Source organism: Lepus europaeus, chromosome 20 (assembly GCF_033115175.1).
Source record: "Lepus europaeus isolate LE1 chromosome 20, mLepTim1.pri, whole genome shotgun sequence".
Classification (NCBI taxonomy): Eukaryota; Metazoa; Chordata; class Mammalia; order Lagomorpha; family Leporidae; genus Lepus; species Lepus europaeus.
This window is the reverse complement of record NC_084846.1, coordinates 8,775,279-8,794,189: the sequence shown is the minus strand read 5'-3', so window position 1 is coordinate 8,794,189 and position 18,911 is coordinate 8,775,279. Positions and strand designations below refer to the sequence as shown.

The following is an 18,911-nucleotide window of genomic DNA, read 5'->3' as shown; positions in this document are numbered from 1 at the left end:
AGGTGTCCTGTGTCTCCATATGAATTTCAGCCTCATTTTTTCCAGATCTGAGAAGAATGTCTTCAGTATGTTGATTGGTATTGCATTGAATCTGTACATTGCTTTTGGGAGAATGGACATTTTGATGATGTTGATTCTTCCAATCCATGAGCATGGAAGATTCCTCCATTTTTTGGTATCCTCTTCTATTTATTTCTTTAAGGTTTTGTGGTTTTCATCGTAGAGAGTTTATTCCAAGGTATTTGATTGTTTTTGTAGCTATTGAGAATGGGATTGAACTTAGAAGTTCTTCCTCAGCCACGGCATTGTCTGTGTATACAAAGGCTGTTGATTTTTGTGCATTGATTTTATATCCTGCTACTTTGACAAACTCTTCTATGAGTTCTAGTAGTCTCTTAGTAGAGTTCTTTGGTTCCCCTAAATAAAGAATCATATCATCTGCAAAGAGGGATAATTTGAATTCTTCCTTCCCGATTTGTATCCCTTTAATTTCTTTTTCTTGCCTAATAGCTCTGGGTAAGACTTCCAGAACTATATTGAATAGCAGTGGTGAGAGTGGGCATCCCTGTCTGGTACCGGATCTCAGTGGAAATGCTTCCAGCTTTTCCCCGTTCAATAGGATACTGGCCGTAGGTTTTTCATAAATTGCTTTGATTGTCTTGAGGAATGTTCCTTTTATACCCAGTTTGCTTAGGGTTTTCATCATGAAAGGGTGTTGTATTTTATCAAATGCTTTCTCTGCGTCTATTGAGAGAATCATATGGTTTTTCTTCTGGAGCCTGTCAATGTAGTGTATTACATTGATTGTTTTGCGAATGTTGAACCATCCCTGCATACCAGGGATAAATCCCACTTGGTCTGGGTGGATGACCTTTCTGAAGTGTTGTTGCATTCTATTGGCCAGAATTTTATTGAGTATTTTTGCATCTATGTTCATCAGGGATATTGGTCTGTAATTCTCTTTCAATGCTGCATCTTTTTCTGGCTTAGGAATTAAGGTGATGCTGGCTCCATAGAAAGAATTTGGGAGGATTCCCTCTTTTTTGATTGTTTTGAATAGTTTGAGAAGAATTGGAGTTAGTTCTTCTCTAAATGTCTGGTAGAACTCAGCAGTGAATCCATCCGGTCCTGGGCTTTTCTTTGTTGGGAGGGCCTTTATTACTGTTTCAATTTTGGGGTCAGTTATGGGTCTGTTTAGGTTTTCTATGTCTTCCTGGCTCAATTTAGGGAGGTTGTATGTGTCCAAGAATCTGTCCATTTCTGATAGATTTCCCTGTTTGCTGGCATACAAGCCCTTGTAGTAATTCTGATGATTCTTTTTATTTCTGTGGTATCTGTTGTTATGTTTCCATTTTCATCTCTGATTCTATTGATTTGGGTTTTTTTTCTTCTTTTTTTAGTTAGTTGGGCCAATGGGGTGTCAATTTTGTTTATTTTTTCAAAAAACCAGCTCCTCGTTTGGCTGATTTTTTAAAATGTTTTTTTTTGGAGTCAATCCTATTGATTTCTTCTTTGATTTTAATTATTTCTCTTCTCCTACTGGGTTTGGGTTTGTTTTGCTGCAGATTTTCTAGATCCTTGAGATGACTTGAAAGCTCATTTATTTGGTGCCTTTCCAATTTCTTGATGTAGGCACCTATTGATATAAACTTTCCTCTTAACTCTGCTTTTGTTGTATCCCATAGGTTTTTGCATGTTGTGATTTATCCTCATTTACTTCCAGAAAATTTTTGATTTCTCTTTTAATTTCTTCTATGACCCATTGTTCATTCAGGAGCATGTTGTTCAATCTCCAAGTGTTTGCACGTGCTCTAGGGATTCCCGAGTTGCCAATTTCCAATTTCATTCCTTTGTGGTCTGAGAAGCTGCGTGGTATGATTCTAATTCTTTTGAATTTGCTGAGACTTGCTTTATGACCTAGTATGTGGTCAATCCTAGAGAAGGTTCCATGTACTGCTGAGAAGAATCTAAATGCTTTATGTGTAGGATGAAAAGTTCTGTAGATATCTGTTAGATCCATTTGTGCTATAGTGTCATTTAAATCTACTATCTTCTTGTTGATCTTCTGTCCTGTTGATCTGTCTATCTCTGAGAGTGGAGTATTGAAGTCCCCCAGAACTATTGCATTAAAGTCTAAGTCTCCCTTTAAGTCCCTTAATAAGTCTTTTAAATAAACTGGTGCCTTGTAATTAGGTGCATATACATTGATAATCATTATATCTTCCTGTTGAATGGATCCCTTAATCATTAAATAGTGCCCCTCTTTGTCTCTCCTAACAGTTTTTGTGGTAAAGTTTATATTGTCTGATATTAAGATGGCTACGCCCGCTCTCTTTTCATTTCTGTTGGCATGGTTTGTATTTTTCCAGCCTTTCACTTTCAGTCTGTATGCATCATTGTTGGAAAGATGTGTTTCTTGTAAGCAGCAAAAAGATGGGTTTTGTTCCTTAATCCAATCAGCCAATCAGTGTCTTTTAACTGGACAGTTCAAGCCATTAACATTCAATGTGACTATTGAGAAGGAGTAACTTTGCCCTGTGATTTGCCAAAGATATTTTCTAATATATGGTTTGAGACTCCTGTGATCTTTTGGTGTGAGGTTTCCTTCCTTTACCTTCTTTCATATTGGTGACCGTGTTTCTGTGTTTCTGTATGTAACACATCTTTAAGCATCTTTTGCAGGGCTGGATGAGTGGTGACAAATTCTTTCATTTTCTGTTTGCTTGAAAGGTCTTTCTTTCACCTTCATTCACAAATGAGAGCTTTGCAGGGTATAATATTCTGGGCTGGCAGTCTTTCTCTCTTAGTACCTGGGCTATATCTCGCCATTCTCTCCTAGCTTGTAGAGTTTCTGCTGAGAAGTCAGCTGTGAGTCTAATTGGAGATCCTCTGAGAGTAATCTGACATTTCTCTCTTGCACATTTTAGGATCTTTTCTTTATGTTTCACTGTGGTGAGTTTGATTACGACGTGTGGTGGTGAGGATCTCTTTTGGTCATGTTTATTAGGGGTTCTATGAGCTTCCTGTACTAAGATGTCTCTGTCCTTCTCCAAACCTGGGAAATTTTCTGCTAGTATCTCACTGAAGAGGCCTTCTAATCCTTTCTCCCTCTCCATGCCTTCAGGAACTCCTAGATCCCGAATGTTGGGTTTTTTAATAGTATCCTGTAGATTCCTGACAGTATTTTTAGATTTCTGATTTCTTCCAGGCCTTTAACGTTTATTGTGACTATCGATAGGTAGTAACTTTGCCCTATTATTTTTGGGTTTCCTGTGAGCTTTTGCTGTGAAGTTTCCTTCCTTTACCTTCCTTCATATTGGTGACCATGTTTCTGTGTTTCTGCATGTATCACATCTTTAAGCATCTTTTGTAGGGCTGGACGAGTGGTGAGGAATTCTTTCAATTTCTGCTTGCTGTGAAAGGTCTTTCTTTCACCTTCATTCACAAATGAGAGCTTTGCAGGATATAATATTCTGGGCTGGCAGTTTTTCTCTTTTAGTACCTGGGCTATATCTTGCCATTCCCTCCTCGCTTGTAGGGTTTCTGATGAGAAATCAGCTGTGAGTATAATTGGGGATCCTCTTAGAGTGGTCTGATGTATCTCTCTTGCACATTTTAGGATCTTTTCTTTATGTTTCACTGTGATGAGTTTAATTACAATGTGTCGTGGTGAGGATCTCTTTTGGTCATGTTTATTAGGGGTTCTATGAGCTTCCTGTACTAAGATGTCTCTGTCCTTCTCCAAACCTGGGAAATTTTCTGCTAGTATCTCACTGAAAATGCCTTCTAATCCTTTCTCCCTCTCCATGCCTTCAGGAACTCCTAGGACCCTAATGTTCATTTTTTAAATAGTATCCTGTAGATTCCCGACAATATTTTTTAGATTTCGAATTTCCTCTTCTTTTCTGTGGTTTGCCTGTTTCCTTTCCTCTTCTCTGTCTTCTAAGTCCGATATTCTCTCTTCTGCTTCACCCATTCTGTTTTTAAGGCTCTCTAATGTGTCATTTGATCTATTGAATTCTTCATTTCATTATGGTTTCTCGTTACTATCACAGTTTCATGTTCTACTAGTTGTTTCATTTCATTTTGATTCCTCCTTAATATTTCATTTTCACGAGAGAGATTTTCTATCTTGTCTATTAAGGATTTCTGTAGTTCAAGAATTTGTTTTTGAGAGCTTCTTAATGATCTTACCAGTTTTTTGAGATCCACTTCTTGCATTTCTTCTATCTCATCATCTTCATAATCTTGCATTGGGGTGTCTTTTTCATTTGGGGGCATTATAATATCTTCCTTGCTCTTGTTACCTTGGTTTCTACGTTTGTTTGGCGTCTTGGAGGTGTGGCCAAAGAGCTCTCTTTGGTTCTTCAGTGTTGCCTAGGCTAAGGAGTTTGTTTTACATATGTAAAGCAGTCCCTGCTCTTTGTCTTTCTGGGATTTGTAAGTAGAGTGCAGAGAGAGGCTAGTGTCCCTGCTGGTTCCCTTTTTTTGTCTCTCCTCCAGTCAGCCTGGTGTAGTTTCCCCTACCCCCAGCGTGAGCTCAGACCACGGTCTAACCTTCGCGGCCAATGTCTCGGGTTACCTTTCCTTCCAGCGCTGGGGCTCAAATTCTGCGGCTGGGCTTCTGTGGCTGGGCTCGCTGTTTTCCCAACTCTTGCGGCTCAGTGCAGGTTGGCGCGGCTCAGTGCGGGTCGGTGTGGCTCAGCGCGGCAGTGGGCCACCTTGCTCTCCCCGTAGGTCCTCCGTGTCACACCCACTAGATCCGGAAGTTTCCTCTGCAGTTTTTTCCTCTGAGTCTCTTCCTGAGGGTACAGTAAATCCACCCCCATTAAACTTTCTTTTCCCGAACTGTTGTGTGCGCCCTCACTCTTCCATCATCTTGGCTCTGCCCTAAAGATTATTTTTGATCATGGAGATCTTTGACCTTCTTGGTTAAATTTATTCCAAGGTATTTAATTTTTTTGTAGCTGTTGTGAATAGGATTGATCTTAGAAGTTCTTTCTCAGTCATGGCATGTTAATACACAATGGGATACTGTTCAGCTATTGGAAGAAGGACATTCTGTCATTCTAGACAACATGAATGCCCTTGGAGGACTTCATGATAAGAGCAATAAGCCAGGTACAGAAGGACAAATACCACATGACTCACTGGTAAGTAGAATCTTGCAGAGTTGGTCTCATAGAAATAGACAAGGAAAGAATGGTTAGCAAGTGCCAGGGAGTGTAGGGTAAGAGGAGGCTGGGTGTGGCTGGTCAATTAGTACAAGGTTCTGTTGGACAAGAGGAATAAATTCTGGTGTCTACTGCACAGTAGGATGACTACAGCTAACAATAAGGCTCAGTATATCGCAAAATAGGTACAGGAGAGGATTCTGAATGTTCCCATCTGAAAGAAATTCTCATTTGAGGTGATCGATAGGCTAATCACACTGATTTAATCAAAACACTGTGTATACATGTACCTAGTGTTCAGTGTCCCCCATAAATTGTGTTAAATAAAATAAAATACAGGCCGGTGCTGTGGCTTAACTGGCTAATCCTCCGCCTTGCAGCGCTGGCACACTGGGTTCTAGTCCCAGTTGGGGCGCCAGATTCGATCCTGGTTGCCCCTCTTCCAGGCCAGCTCTCTGCTCTGGCCCGGGAAGGCAGTGGAGGATAGCCCAAGTCCTTGGGCCCTGCACCCGCATGGGATACAAGGAGAAGTGCCTGGCTCCTGGCTTCGGATCAGCATGATATGCCGGCCGCAGCGGCCATTGGAGGGTGAACCAACAGCAAAAGGAAGACCTTTCTCTCTGTCTCTCTCTCTCACTATCCACTCTGCCTGTCAAAAAAAAATACAAATACTCCTCTTTTAACTCACAGACATATGGAAAACTAAGTGACAGCTGCCAAAATGCAATATAATTTCTAATTCATGGTGGGAAGAACCACTATATTCTTAAAGACGTATTTATAAAAAATAAGTTGTTATAGAAAGTTTCTAACTCATTACAAGTGAGGAGCCCTTGTTTTACATAGAGAAACAGCTTTCCCCTTCTTGAAGAGGGAAATACCATTGTTCCTGACATGTCTGCTGCTGTGTCCCCAACCAAACTGTTTGATTGGAGAGCCCTAGGGACTTCTTGAAGATGAGTTCTTCCATCTTGCATTCTGGAGAAAGTGTTGAATCAAATAGATCAGTGGCTGAAAGCTTTGCCCTCTAGGAGGCAGGAGAATCCACAGAGAAGGAATAATCAACTCTGAGAACTCATGACTTCAATCTGGTCTCTTGGGAACAGAGAATTGGCCAGAAAGTTTCTGCCCAGACCAAGGTCCCTACCAGGAAGCCAGGTGCTCATAGGTCAGAGCCCCAGGAGGAAGATGTGCCTACTGTGCAGAGACGGGGAGCTGTAAATTCACCGTAATCTTCCTCTGGCTCAGGGACTGACTCCTTCCTGCTGTCTGTGTGGGACAGAGCTTCAGTGTCCATCATCAGCCATCCCTGGAGGAGTCACACCTCTACCCAGAGACCTTCCTCCCAGAGAACCCATGCAGTGATTCTGAGAGCCCAGCAGGCCCTGCAGGAAAGGCCCAGAGTGGAAGCTGAGAATGCTTACCCAAGGTCACCTGATAGGCAATCCAGTCTATTTCAGATAGAGATTGATGTATTCGTTGGCTCTCTTGCTGAATTATTGCATTTATTCATGGTGTTAAAACACAAGAGTGTCCACTGAAACCAGCAACATTGGATTCATTGTTGACAATTAGATAATCCTAGTGGAAGCCTGTTGGAGTAGGAATTAAGAAGCACAAAACAATTCTGGTAAAAATAGAACAGGGATCCAAGAATCTTGGCAATTAAGGGGTGTAAAGAAAGAGGGTGGGGGCTGACACTGTGGTGTAGTGGCCTAAGTCTCTGTCTGCAGTGCCGTCACCCCAAATGGGTGCTGGTTCTAGTCCCAGCTGCTCCTCTTCTAGCTCCCTGTTATGCACCTGGGAAAGCTGCATGAGATGGCCTAAGTCTTTGGGCCCTTGCACCCTTGTGGGAGACCCAGAAGAAGCTTCTGGCTCCTGACTTTGGATTGGCCAAGCTCCAGCCATTGCAGCCATTTGGGGAGTGAACTAGCAGATATAAGATCTCTCTCTCTCTCTCGCTCGCTCTCTCTCCCTTTCCCTCCCTCTCCCTCCATCCCTTGCTCCCTCCTTCCCTCCCTCCCTGTGTGTTTGTGTGTGTGCCTGTAACTCTGCCTCTCAAATAAATAAAATCTTAAAAAAAACAAAGAGAGTGGCAGCTCTGGAGGGAAAGACAGGCGATTGAGTACATTTCTGTTTTAATATTTATTTATCTTTATTTTACTTGAATGGGGGAGAAACAAAAAGAAATAGACAAAGACATACAAACAAAAGAGAGAGTCACTCTCCTCTAGTTCATTCTGAAAATGCCTACAACAGTTAAGACTGGGCCAGGCCAAAGAAGTTGCATGCCCAGAACTCAATGTGGGTCTCCTGTGTGACTTGCAGAAAATCCACGTAGCTGAGTCATCATTGCAACCTCCCAGAGGGCGCATTATCAGGATGTTGGAATCAGGAGCAGAGCCATGACTCACAGCCTGGCAACCTGATTTGGGATGTGGGTGTCCCAGGCAGCATCTTAAATGCAGCACCAGACATCCAGCTCTGCCGTCTTTAATATCTGAAATGGTGCAGATTGAGATTTTCTGGTGAGGAGGCAGATTCCAACCAGGAGATTATCTTTCAATCTGAGAACATTGCTGTCTGCCACTTCATGTGTATGAATGTGTGTTTGCATGTGTGTGCATGTGTATATGTGTGTTTGTGTGTGTGCATGTGTGTGTGTGTGTGTGAGTGTTTGAGGGATAGTCAAGTGTGTTACCATGTCCATAAGGCTGTATTACTTCCCTACCCCTGCCTTTGCTTTGTTGATGCAAAATGTTGTTTACCTCATCCAAGCTGAGAGATCATCTTGTGTATATGTATATCCATCTCCTCTTCCTGTTATTTCCTACGGTGTCTCAGGGCTTTTCTAGTTATATCTATTTCTGAAAGTTGCATTGCCTCCACCATTATTTGGCAGGAATTCTTCTTTTTTTTTAATTTGACAGTTATAGTTAGAGAGAGAGAGAGAGAGAGAGAGAGAGAGAAAGCTCTTCCTTCCATTGGTTCACCCCCCAAATGGCCGCTACGGCTGGAGCTACACCATCCGAAGCCAGGATCTAGGTGCTTCCTCCTGGTCTCCCATGTGGATGCAGGGGCCTAAGCACTTGGGCCATCCTCCACTGCCTTCCTGGGCCACAGCAGAGAGCTGGACTGCAATAGGAGCAACCGGGACTAGAACCCAGTGCCCATATGGGATGCCAGCGCTGCAGGCAGAGGATTAACCAAGTGAGCCACAGCGCCAGCCCCATCAGTTCTTCTTTATTCTTCACTCAGTATCAGCTTTTCCACTCAGAGTCACGTTGGGAACTTCACATAAGTGAAGTGATAATATTAGATTCATTTCCTGCTTGCTTTTTTTAAAAAAAACTTTATTTATTTATCTGAAAGGCAGAGTTACAGAGAGAGATAAGGAGAGAGAGAAAGATAGCGATAGCGATAGCGATAGCGAGAGAGAGAGAGAGAGAGAGAGAATCTAGCATCCACTGGTTCACTCCCCAAACAGCTGTAAAGGCCAGGGTGGGCCAGGTTGAAACCAGGAGCCAGGAGTTTCTTCCAGGTCTCCTACATGGACACAGGTGCCCAAGTACTTGGACCATCTTCTGCTGCTTTCTCAGGTGCATTAGGAGGGGATTGGATCTGAAGTGGAGCAGCCGGGTCTTGAACTAGCACCCGTATGGGATGCTGACATTGCAGGCCAAGGCTTAACCTCTCTACACCACAATGCCAGGTCCTCTCTCTCTCCCTCTTTCTCCGTTTCAAATAAAAATGAACAAAAATAAAAGGGTAAAAATGAACATACTAGAATAGAGTCCCATGTTTATTTGTTCATGGGAGGTTTTCAAGCTGGAACTTGTGGGTGGCATTTACACTTTTTTGCAGGAAAGAACTTGATTTGGCCCGCATGTGTCATGTCCATGCATTGCCCTACCCGTGCAGCCAGGGATGAGAAGGGCACGGTATCTGTGTTTATGTCTCTGTGTGTTTGTGTGCTTGTGTGTACCTGCTGTGAGGTGAGAACAGTGTTCAAGCTGAGTTACCTGGAATCATTATTCCAAGGTGACACTTAATGTTACTCAGACAAGAACTCAATCAACATACGGTACTTAGAAGGAATCCCGTTTTAATCACTGGGTGCCTTTTCAAACACAATGATAAAGTCTAATGGTGGATATTAGAGAATGGAGAGGGAAATATGGGCCAAGGGTGGAGAAAGCTTGTTCTGTGTTCACTAGGTTACAGTTAGGGAGAAGTAAGACATTGCTGGGTTCTATTGCATGGTAGGACAACTATAGATCATGGAAATGCATGACAAATTTCTCTGTTTAAATTTTTTAATATTTAAAGGATTTTAATCTTAGAAAACTGAAGAAATACATAGAGAGAATAGAATAGTAAAATATGTCATTTCAAAAATATGAAAGAAAGAGTGGTGGAGGGAAGGATGGAGAGAGGGGGAGAGAAGAAGGAGTAGGAAGAGAGAGGAGAAAGGCAGAAGGAGGAGGAGGAGGGAGAGGGGAGGGAGGAAGGGAAATACATGATTCTTAGAAATGTATCCATGAGCTGCATTACATCGACTCTCTTTATGTTAGAGTAAGTAAAATAAAGTTTAAAAAATGAATGAGGTACAAGAGACTCCCGAGAGGATGATGGAGTCTGTGTTGACACAGACATCCTGTGTCCCCTCCCCCACCACTCTCCCTCTTGCTCATCACCACTGCCATCCTCACTTCTTTGGAATGCTCCTGTTGTGTAATAACAGCCACCAGGGGGCCTTGGCCCTCTTCATATCCTTGACGTGATCCACACTTCCACAAATCACCTCGTGGCTCTCGGTCACTGGGCAATGATCCCCAGGTTCTAGTCCTACTTAAACAACTAGAAAATAACACTGTGGACACATTCTCCTTTATAGCTGCTTTCATTTTATTCAAAGCATTTATATGTTCTCTTATATTTCATCTTCATCACTGGGATGTAGACAATTTTGTTCTTCTAAGATATTAGACTTCTGACTGGCCAATGCTTGAAACATGATTGGAAGTCAATTTATACAGTTCAACTGTAGGAGATCATTACTTATTAAAATAGCAGAATATATAGATACATTTAGGGAAAATGCTAAGTGGGAAGGAAACTCTTCTCAGAGATGCTAATAAGAAGTTTCAAATGGACTAAGTGAGTCCTACATGGGACCAGATCCATGCACAGTATATATAAATCAGTGCTTGCCTGCAACATATAAATGGTAGATTTCCCCTATGTGAGCAATGGCTCCTCAGTAATCATGTAATTATCTCTTTCCTGGTCGTTGTCTCAACCAATGGCATCAGGGGACAATTCACAAACTTTAAGATTTCTTCTGGGATCCTCAGAGGACCCAGAGCTGTAGCCCCTCATATTTGGTCTCCTCCTCTCCATGTACCTGGTCACTATGGCTGGGTACCTGCTCATCGTCCTGCCCATCCTCTCAGACCCCCACCTCCACACGCCCATGTACTTCTTCCTCTCCAACCTGTCCTTGGTGGACGTCTGCTTCACCTCCACCACCGTCCCCAAGATGCTGGTGAACATCCAGACGCAGAGCAAAGCCATCACCCGAGCAGACTGCATCACCCAGATGTTCTTCTTCCTGCTTTTTGCAGAGCTGGACAATTTTCTCCTGGCCGTGATGGCCTATGACAGGTTCATGGCCATCTGTCACCCCCTGCACTACACGGTCATCATGAACCCCCGGCTCCGTGTGCAGCTGGTCCTGGTGTGCTGGGTCATCAGTGTCCTGCATACCTTGTTACAAAGCTTAATGGTGCTGTGGCTGTCCTTCTATGTACCCCTGGAAATCCATCACTTTTTCTGTGAACTGAATCAGGTGGCACATCTTACCTGCTCTGACACTTTTCTTTTTTTAAATTTTTATTTATTTTTTATTTTTTGACAGACAGAGTGGACAGTGAGAGAGAGAGCCAGAGAGAAAGGTCTTCCTTTGCTGTTGGTTCACCCTCCAATGGCCACCGCAGTAGGCGCACTGCTGCCGGTGCACCGTGCTGATCCGAAGGCAGGAGCCAGGTGCTTATCGTGGTCTCCCATGTGGGTGCAGGGCCTCAGCACTTGGGCCATCCTCCACTGCACTCCCAGGCCACAGCAGAGAGCTGGCCTGGAAGAGGGGCAACCAGGACAGAATCTGGTGCCCCGACGGGGACTAGAATCCAGTGTGCCGGCACCGCAAGGTGGAGGATTAGCCTATTGAGCCATGGCACCGGCCATCTGACACTTTTCTTAATGACATGGTCATATACTTCACACCTGTGCTTCTTCTATTGGTTCATTGGCTGGGATCCTGTACTCCTACTCTAAGATCATCTCCTTCATCCGTGCAATCTCCTCTGCTCAGGTGAAGGATAAAACATTCTCCACCTGTGCCTCTCACCTGTCCGTTGTCTCCTTATTCTATTGCACAGGTCTAGGTGTCTACCTCACTTCAGCTGTTACGGCTCACACTCACCTGCCATGGCCTCAGTGATGTACACTGTGGTCACCCCCATGCTGAACCCCTTCACCTACAGTCTGAGGAATAAAGACATAAAGAAGGCTCTGGAAACTACACAAGGGTCCATTGCTCTGGAGCTAAGGAAGCACTGATAATTGTAGGACTCAAATGCCTGCACCAGAAATTCTGGTTCCATGACCAGATTGTGAAAGTAGAATTTTCTCCTTCATTTTGGTCCCTGGAGTTGGTGTTACTCTAATTTCCACCTGTCTAATTTAAGCAACTTGCTCTTTATGCCTTCTGCTCTCTTCGGTATCTTTCCTTTTCTTACTTTCCTGCTTTCCCAAAGACTTTCCAAACACAGAAACAGTTGGAATTCACCATTGTCTCATGGGATGGTAGGCTATTTTAAGAATAAGTTCTCTGTACACGATGTGTTCATACTGAGTAGATTTTTGTTTGTTTTACTGAAAAACATGTTATGAGTTTTGCTACTCCCATAGTGAGACTACAGCTGGCAACTGGGGTCATTTACTGAGTGCAGATTGGAAATACTGAGGCCACAATCTTTCTCCTTTATCTCCATCATTCCTGGTGTATCACTAATGGCTCTTCCTGATAGCAGAACTTAATACATCTGTGTGTTTTCTAACTGGTCATTGGCTTTGATTCTCTCCTTTAGGGTCCTGTTTCTGATCCACGTCCACGTCCCTCCCTCAACCAGTGTACAACAGGCGCCTTCTGGAATCTACTTCAACATGTTCATTAGAAGATGTGATTATTCTCATCTGTCAATTATGAAACCATAGCTATCTAATGATGAACAGGAGAGTAGGGTTATTTTAAAAAGATTCATTTATTTATTTGAAAAGCAAACATAGAGAGAGAGAGGTGTCTTCCATCAGCTGGTTCACTCCCCAAAGAGCTGCAATGGCTGGAGCTGTGCCAATCTGAAGCTAGGAGCCAGGAGCTTCTTCCGGGTCTCCCACATGGGGAGAGTGGCCCACACACTTGGGCCATCTTCCACTGCTTTCCCAGGCCATAGGACAGAGCTGGATTGGAAGTGGAGCAGCTGGGACTCAAACCAACGCTCATATGGGATGCTGGCACCACAGGCAGAGGGTTAACCCACGTCACAGCGCCGGCCCCACTGAGCTGGTTCTGACGTCACACCTCTGCCTGCCCTGTGCTGCCCCCAGTGCATCGGTGGTACGGTTGTGAACAGATGTCTCTGATCTGAACGCCAGTGCATTTGGCGCGTAGGCGTCTCTGGACCCAATTGCAACTGCGTGCAGCACCCAGAACTGTGCCCCGAAACAGCTGTTTGGTAGAGGAGGTCTTTTCCTCGCATCCATGAGACCAAGGGTGAACGCAGCCAACGCAAAGGAGCAGCTCTACGCGACCCCACTGCCCAGGACAGGCAGAAGCCAGGTCCTGCCCCGGCTCCAAGTCACAGGGCAGGAAGACAGGCTGAGGATGGAGAGATGGCACATCCGGGGGAAAGGCCCTGAGAGACACTGTGACGTCCCCGAGTTTCCTGCTCTTCCTAATGCCGGACCTTCCTACACCCAACTTCCTGCTCCCGTCAGGGCGGCCTGAGGGTCCTCAGATGAACCAGACCGGGGCGGCGGCGGGAGGGGGGTCTCCTCGGGCCAGGCCTGCCAGGCCTCCCTGGCGGTGCTGGGGGCCGCGCCCCTCAGGGGGGGGTCAGCCACGCAGGGCGACGCCTGCTTCCGGTCGCCCACGGCCTCCTCCACGGCGCCGCCACGAGCAGAGGAGACCCCGCCGCAGCCCCGCGCCCAGCGCTGCTCCCGCCCCGGACTCAGCTCCGAATTTGCCCCGAGCTCGGCCCGTCGCGCCGCGCGCCCTCTGACCCGGAAGTGCTCGGCGGTGGGGCCGCCCCCGGCGCGGCGCCCCCTCCCCACCAGAGCGGCCGCCGTGGGCCAGAAGCAGGAGACAGGGCGGCGCTCCTGGGCGAGGGTGAGGCGGCGGCGCTTGTTAAGGCGCCGGGGGACGTTAGGAGCGCGGGTCCGGCCCGGGGCGGGGTGAGGAGTGGTCCCGGGGTGGTGGGCGGGGCCCGGGACTGAGGGGGGTCCTGAGCCCGGGCCTGAGGGGCTTCTGAGGGGATGGGCGGGTCCCGGGCACAGGAGCCCAGTTGAGTCCCGGGGTGGTGGGCGGGGCCCGGGGGCTGGGGATGGGGGTGGGGTCCCAGCTGGGTGGTGGGCAGGGTCCGGGCACAGGTGCAGAGGTGACTCCTGGTGTGATGGGAGGGGCCCTCGGCATGGGACTTACAGGGTCCTGGGATGGTTGGGGAGGGGGGTCCTGGCTGGATGTGGCCGGGGTCAAGGATGTGGGGTTTAAAGAGTCCTGGGATAGTGGGCGGGGACCGGGGGCTGAGGCGGGGTCCTGAGCCCGGGCCTGAGGGGTTCTGAGCAGGTCTGGGGCACAGGAGCCAGGGTGAGTCCCGGGGTAGTGGGCGGGGCCCGGGGGTGGGGTGGGGGTCCCAGCTGGGTGGTGGGCACAGGAGCCAGGGTGAGTCCCGGGATAGTGGGCGGGGTCCGGGGGTTGATGGGGGTGAGGTTCCAGCTGGGTGGTGGGTGGGTCCCAGGGCACAGGTGCAGAGGTGGGTCCAGGAGTGCTGGGCGGGGTTCCGGGCATGGGCTTTACAGAGCCCCGTTTAGTGGTTGAGGGGGGTCCTGGTGGATGGGGCAGGAGGCTGAAAGGGTCCCGGTTTGGTGGGCGGGGTCCGCGTGCTGAGGGGTCCCAACTGGGTGATGGAAGGGGCCCTGGGCATGAGACTTACAGGGCCCCAGGATAGTAGGTGAGGGGGTTCCTGGCTGGATGTGGCCACGGTCACAGGTATGGGGCTTAGAGGGTCTTGTGGTAGTGGACGGGGCCCAGGGGCTTGGGTTGGTTCCTGGGCAGGGACCTGAGGCGATTCTAGGGAGATGGGCGGGGTCCCAGGGACTGAAGCTGAGGCGAGTCCCTGGATGGTGGGCAGGGTCCCAGGTGTTGGGCTTAGAGGGTCCGGGATAGTGGGCGGAGCCCCGGCCCGGGGGTTGGAGATGAGGCTGTCCCAGCATTCAGTGTGGAATCCTGGACACAGGAGCTGAGTGGAGTCCAAGGTTGATGGGTGGGGCCTGGTAACTCAGGGGTTCCTGGCTGGATGGTAGCCGGTGTTTAGGGGCCCAGGGACTCCTAGGGAGGTGGGTGGGGCCTGGACACTTGGTGAAGGTGGGCCTTTCAAATAGAAGGACTATATTTTTGCCTTCTCTTTAATCCTAAAGTTGATTGGATGCATGTCCTTTTACTGGAATTGCTTTCAGAGTCTCAATTGCTTCTCTTCACTGGGGCAAATGGCAAGCTTGTGGGGGAGCTCCTGGCCATTGGCTGGTAGTAGGCTCAGCTCTTGGCCGTTGGCTGGTGGTAGGCTCAGCTCCTGGCCGTTGGCTGGTGATAGGCTCAGCTCCTGGCCATTAGCTGTTGGTAGGCTCAGCTCCTGGCTTTGGCTGGTGGTAGGCTCAGCTCCTGGCCATTAGCTGTTGGTAGGCTCAGCTCCTGGCTTTGGCTGGTGGTAGGCTCAGATCCTGGCCATTGGCTGGTGGTAGGCTCAGCTCCTGGCCATTAGCTGTTGGTAGGCTCAGCTCCTGGCTTTGGCTGGTGGTAGGCTCAGCTCCTGGCCGTTGGCTGGTGGTAGGCTCGTTGGCTGGTGGTAGGCTCAGCTCCTGGCCGTTGGCTGGTTGTAGGCTCAGCTCCTGGCAGTTGGCTGGTGGTAGGCTGAACTCTGGAATGTTGGCTGTTTCTGGAGCTAGACTGTTTCCCTCCCTCTGACAAAACTTTGATACTCACTTTATGATGATCTTGTTATGCAACCATATAGAGAGCATAATCTTTTCTTGTTCCTATTCTCAGTAACTTGGAGTTTTTCACACCCATTCATCTACTCTGCATTACCCCATGAAATCTTCAATTTCCTTTCTGTTCTGGGTAGTGGATCCCTCCCTATCTGTCATATAATGCCATTAATTAGTGGTATTTGAATGTGCCCACACTCAAAAAATGCCACTGATATATTTCAATATTGATATATTTTATCTGTGCAAACATTCCAAACAATTTTTCCAATATGATTTTGGAACAATCCACACAGAACAATCCTTTGGCTCTCTACCACTCAGTGTGATTTTCACACCCATTCCATGACTCTGTTTTTGTTTTCTTTGTGTTTCTGAGACATTCCATTTTCTTTATATTTTGGTGACCTTAGCTGATCCATATACTGTATTTAAAACAGAGCATTTTAAAGGAAACAGCATTAGGACTGCTAGGCAGCAAGGATCCAAACTAGCTTTTAGTAAGCCCTCAAACACTGACTGTAAGCCTGTGGTTCTTTCTCATTATGTACTTGTTAATGCTTTTCCTCACTCGGTTGCAATGGACATGTTTGATTCCATGTGCCTTTCCATTTGGGAAAAGCACTGTTGAACACGTTATTTGTCTGGAACAACTACTTTGAATTTCTTTCTTTGTGTCCAGCCCTCTGATGTGACATTCTGCCTTTCTTCCTGAGAACACCCATGCAATGTTTTGATGCTCATGTGGTTTTCAGAGGGCCAGCTTCACTTCTGGCTCATCTTCTGATGCAGACCCCTGCCCCCTCTAACGTACCTTGAACGCTCATATGGAGTTCCAGGCTTCTGGCTTTAGCCTGGATTGGCCCTAGTTGTTGTATTTGGGTGAGAAAATTGGCAGCCGGAACTCTCTATCTCTTTCTCTACCTCATTGTCAATTGGTGTTTCAAGGAAATGTAAACAAATAGGCATTTTAAAAACCCATTCTGTCCTCTGTAGTCCCTAGTGGCATATATTTTGTGCACTGTTTTACTGAAAATATTTTGTGACTGAGTGTCCCATTCCAGCTCTGAACTCACCTGACCCAGCACCTCAGATTTGACTCTGCCATTGGGCCACTTCCAGATACCACCAGAACAGGGCTTGGGGTTGTGTGGCAGAAGCAGGAAGCAGTCACCTGCTGACTGGACCTCATGTAGGCCAGTCTACTGAAAAAGATTTTGGAGGAAGTCAAACATCTCACACTTTGAAACAGATGCCCAGAAGATAAACCGTCTGCTTATCTCACACACAAAATATATATGATAACATAATATCTGTTTATATTCCTGCAGGGCTTGACCATTGGTTGCTGTTCAGCTCTGTCATGTGGAGAATCATTTTATAAACAAGTGAATGGAGGTTATAAGGCTGCTGGGACCCATGCAAGGACATGGAGAGCTATCGTGTGAACACCACCATTGCAACCCAGTATACTACTAATTACTTACAAATGATGACATCCCAAGAGAGATGCCAGATGGCCTTCCTTTCCTCAATACTGGATACAACAGATTATATTGGTACAAGTTATTCCTGGGGAGGCTCTTGCTATCAACACTAAAGATGGGAACATTCAGAATATTCAATGGGCTGTCTATGTGCCTCTGATGTCACCAAGTTGTACTCTGCCACCTATATATCTTCCTCCTGGTTAGGTGGAGGAAGACAATGGGATTCATAAAATTCACATTGTGCCTCAATGTCATGTGTCCACACAAGTTTAATACAAGTACCAGAGTTTGTACTATCATTCTCTCCTATGTATCCACAGGCCCTGAACTGATGCATTCTTCAAATCAAGGAAAATTTCCCCAACCTTATGTCCCACAGCCTACACCACAGCAGCTGAGGCCACCACCACCACCAACATTTATGTACCAAAAAATAATGGTAGGATATGAATTTCCTAAATAGCGCATACTTTTAGTTTATTAAAATTAACACATTTGGACAATTATTTAAATGTCAAAGGAGGAAAACAATAACATTTCAAGGAATTTGGAGATTTCATGCAGCTATGTAAGGACTGATGATAATCCTTGGGTCTAAGGTTTCTGCATTGTGCGCGCGCACACACACACACACACATATATATATATGATGTATTTTGATATAGCAGTGTCAAAATTCAGGACCTCAATAGCAACCAAGTGCTACAGGTTGCACAGCATGATACTCCTGTTAGAAACAAACATTTGATCAAAACCCCAGTCTACAGTTGCATGATGTGTGATGACCAGTTGCTTGGATGAGACTCTCAAGTTTTGGGATACCTGTTCACCAAATGCTATGGTGATGTTGCAACACCCTGAAGAGTTTTACTGTACAGATGTGATACAGTATGACCATGATAGCAACTGTGGAGACAGGCTGACTATCAGTAAGAGAATCAATCTTCTGAATTCAGGGGAATTGAGAACTCCACTGAAACATCAGCGTTGATGTGTGGCTATTTTTATAAACAAACAGAACAAGCCAACTGGTTTTGCCCTGGGAAGTATTGCATGGAGAGTTGCTATTTATTATATTAATCTTGCAAATCCAGCCAAAGATAACTGCATCTCTAAATGTCATCTATCCAATGGAATCAACACTTCAGTGCCTCGACTTTGGCACCCTTGCAACTGGGGGACCTGTTTTGTCAATTCTGGGACAAAGTTGCGAGAAGAAAACTAAAAGCTTCAGGATAGCTCAATCACAGAGCACCTTGCTGACTCAACCACAATGGAAACAGCCCTGCCTATCCTTGCAGCTATGACTGGTCCAAGGGACAGGCGGTTTTTAATCCCTCAAGGAAAGACTGCATTTCCCTGCATAAGGGAGCAGAAGAGCTACAGCTTAGAGGTCAGAGACATCAGAATTGTCCGGAATTGCTCACACCTCTCTGCGCACATTTGAGTACCATGATTGGATGGCTATCATCCATGGAAGTTCATAGATGTTCATGGAGTTCATCCTGGCTGCATTGTTCACCAGCCAATCAGTGACTCCTTCTCCTCATTACACACCTGCTACAGGGATTTTCTGAAATTCCAAAGACATGGAAGTTACTATAAAAGATTTCTGTGGGCAATGCCAGAGACTGTGTCATGCTTATTCAACACCATATATTTTCAAGATTATTGGAAAAGAGTCTATGGACCCTGTACTTTGTTATAAAATATTTGAGGATTAAAAGGAACAACAAAGTTTGAGCACAACCAGATCAAGTCAACTACAACTACCACCCTCCAACTCCAACACCCCCCCAACCAACAACAAACAAAAACCACACTGGTCCCCATCTGCCCACAGTGGAATCCTCATGGCTCCCCATTTCTTTCACTCACTTTAACTCAGTGCAGATCAACAGAACTTACTCTCCTGGAGAACAGA

At 46.2% G+C, this 18,911-nt stretch overlaps 2 pseudogenes; both read left to right on the top strand.

The window, feature by feature from the left end:
* Nucleotides 1-10,590: 10,590 nt before the first annotated feature.
* Nucleotides 10,591-11,795, top strand: LOC133749256 (olfactory receptor 7A17-like; annotated as a pseudogene).
* Nucleotides 11,796-14,417: 2,622 nt separating this feature from the next.
* LOC133749254 (mRNA export factor-like) lies at nucleotides 14,418-18,523 on the top strand (annotated as a pseudogene).
* Nucleotides 18,524-18,911: the final 388 nt, after the last annotated feature.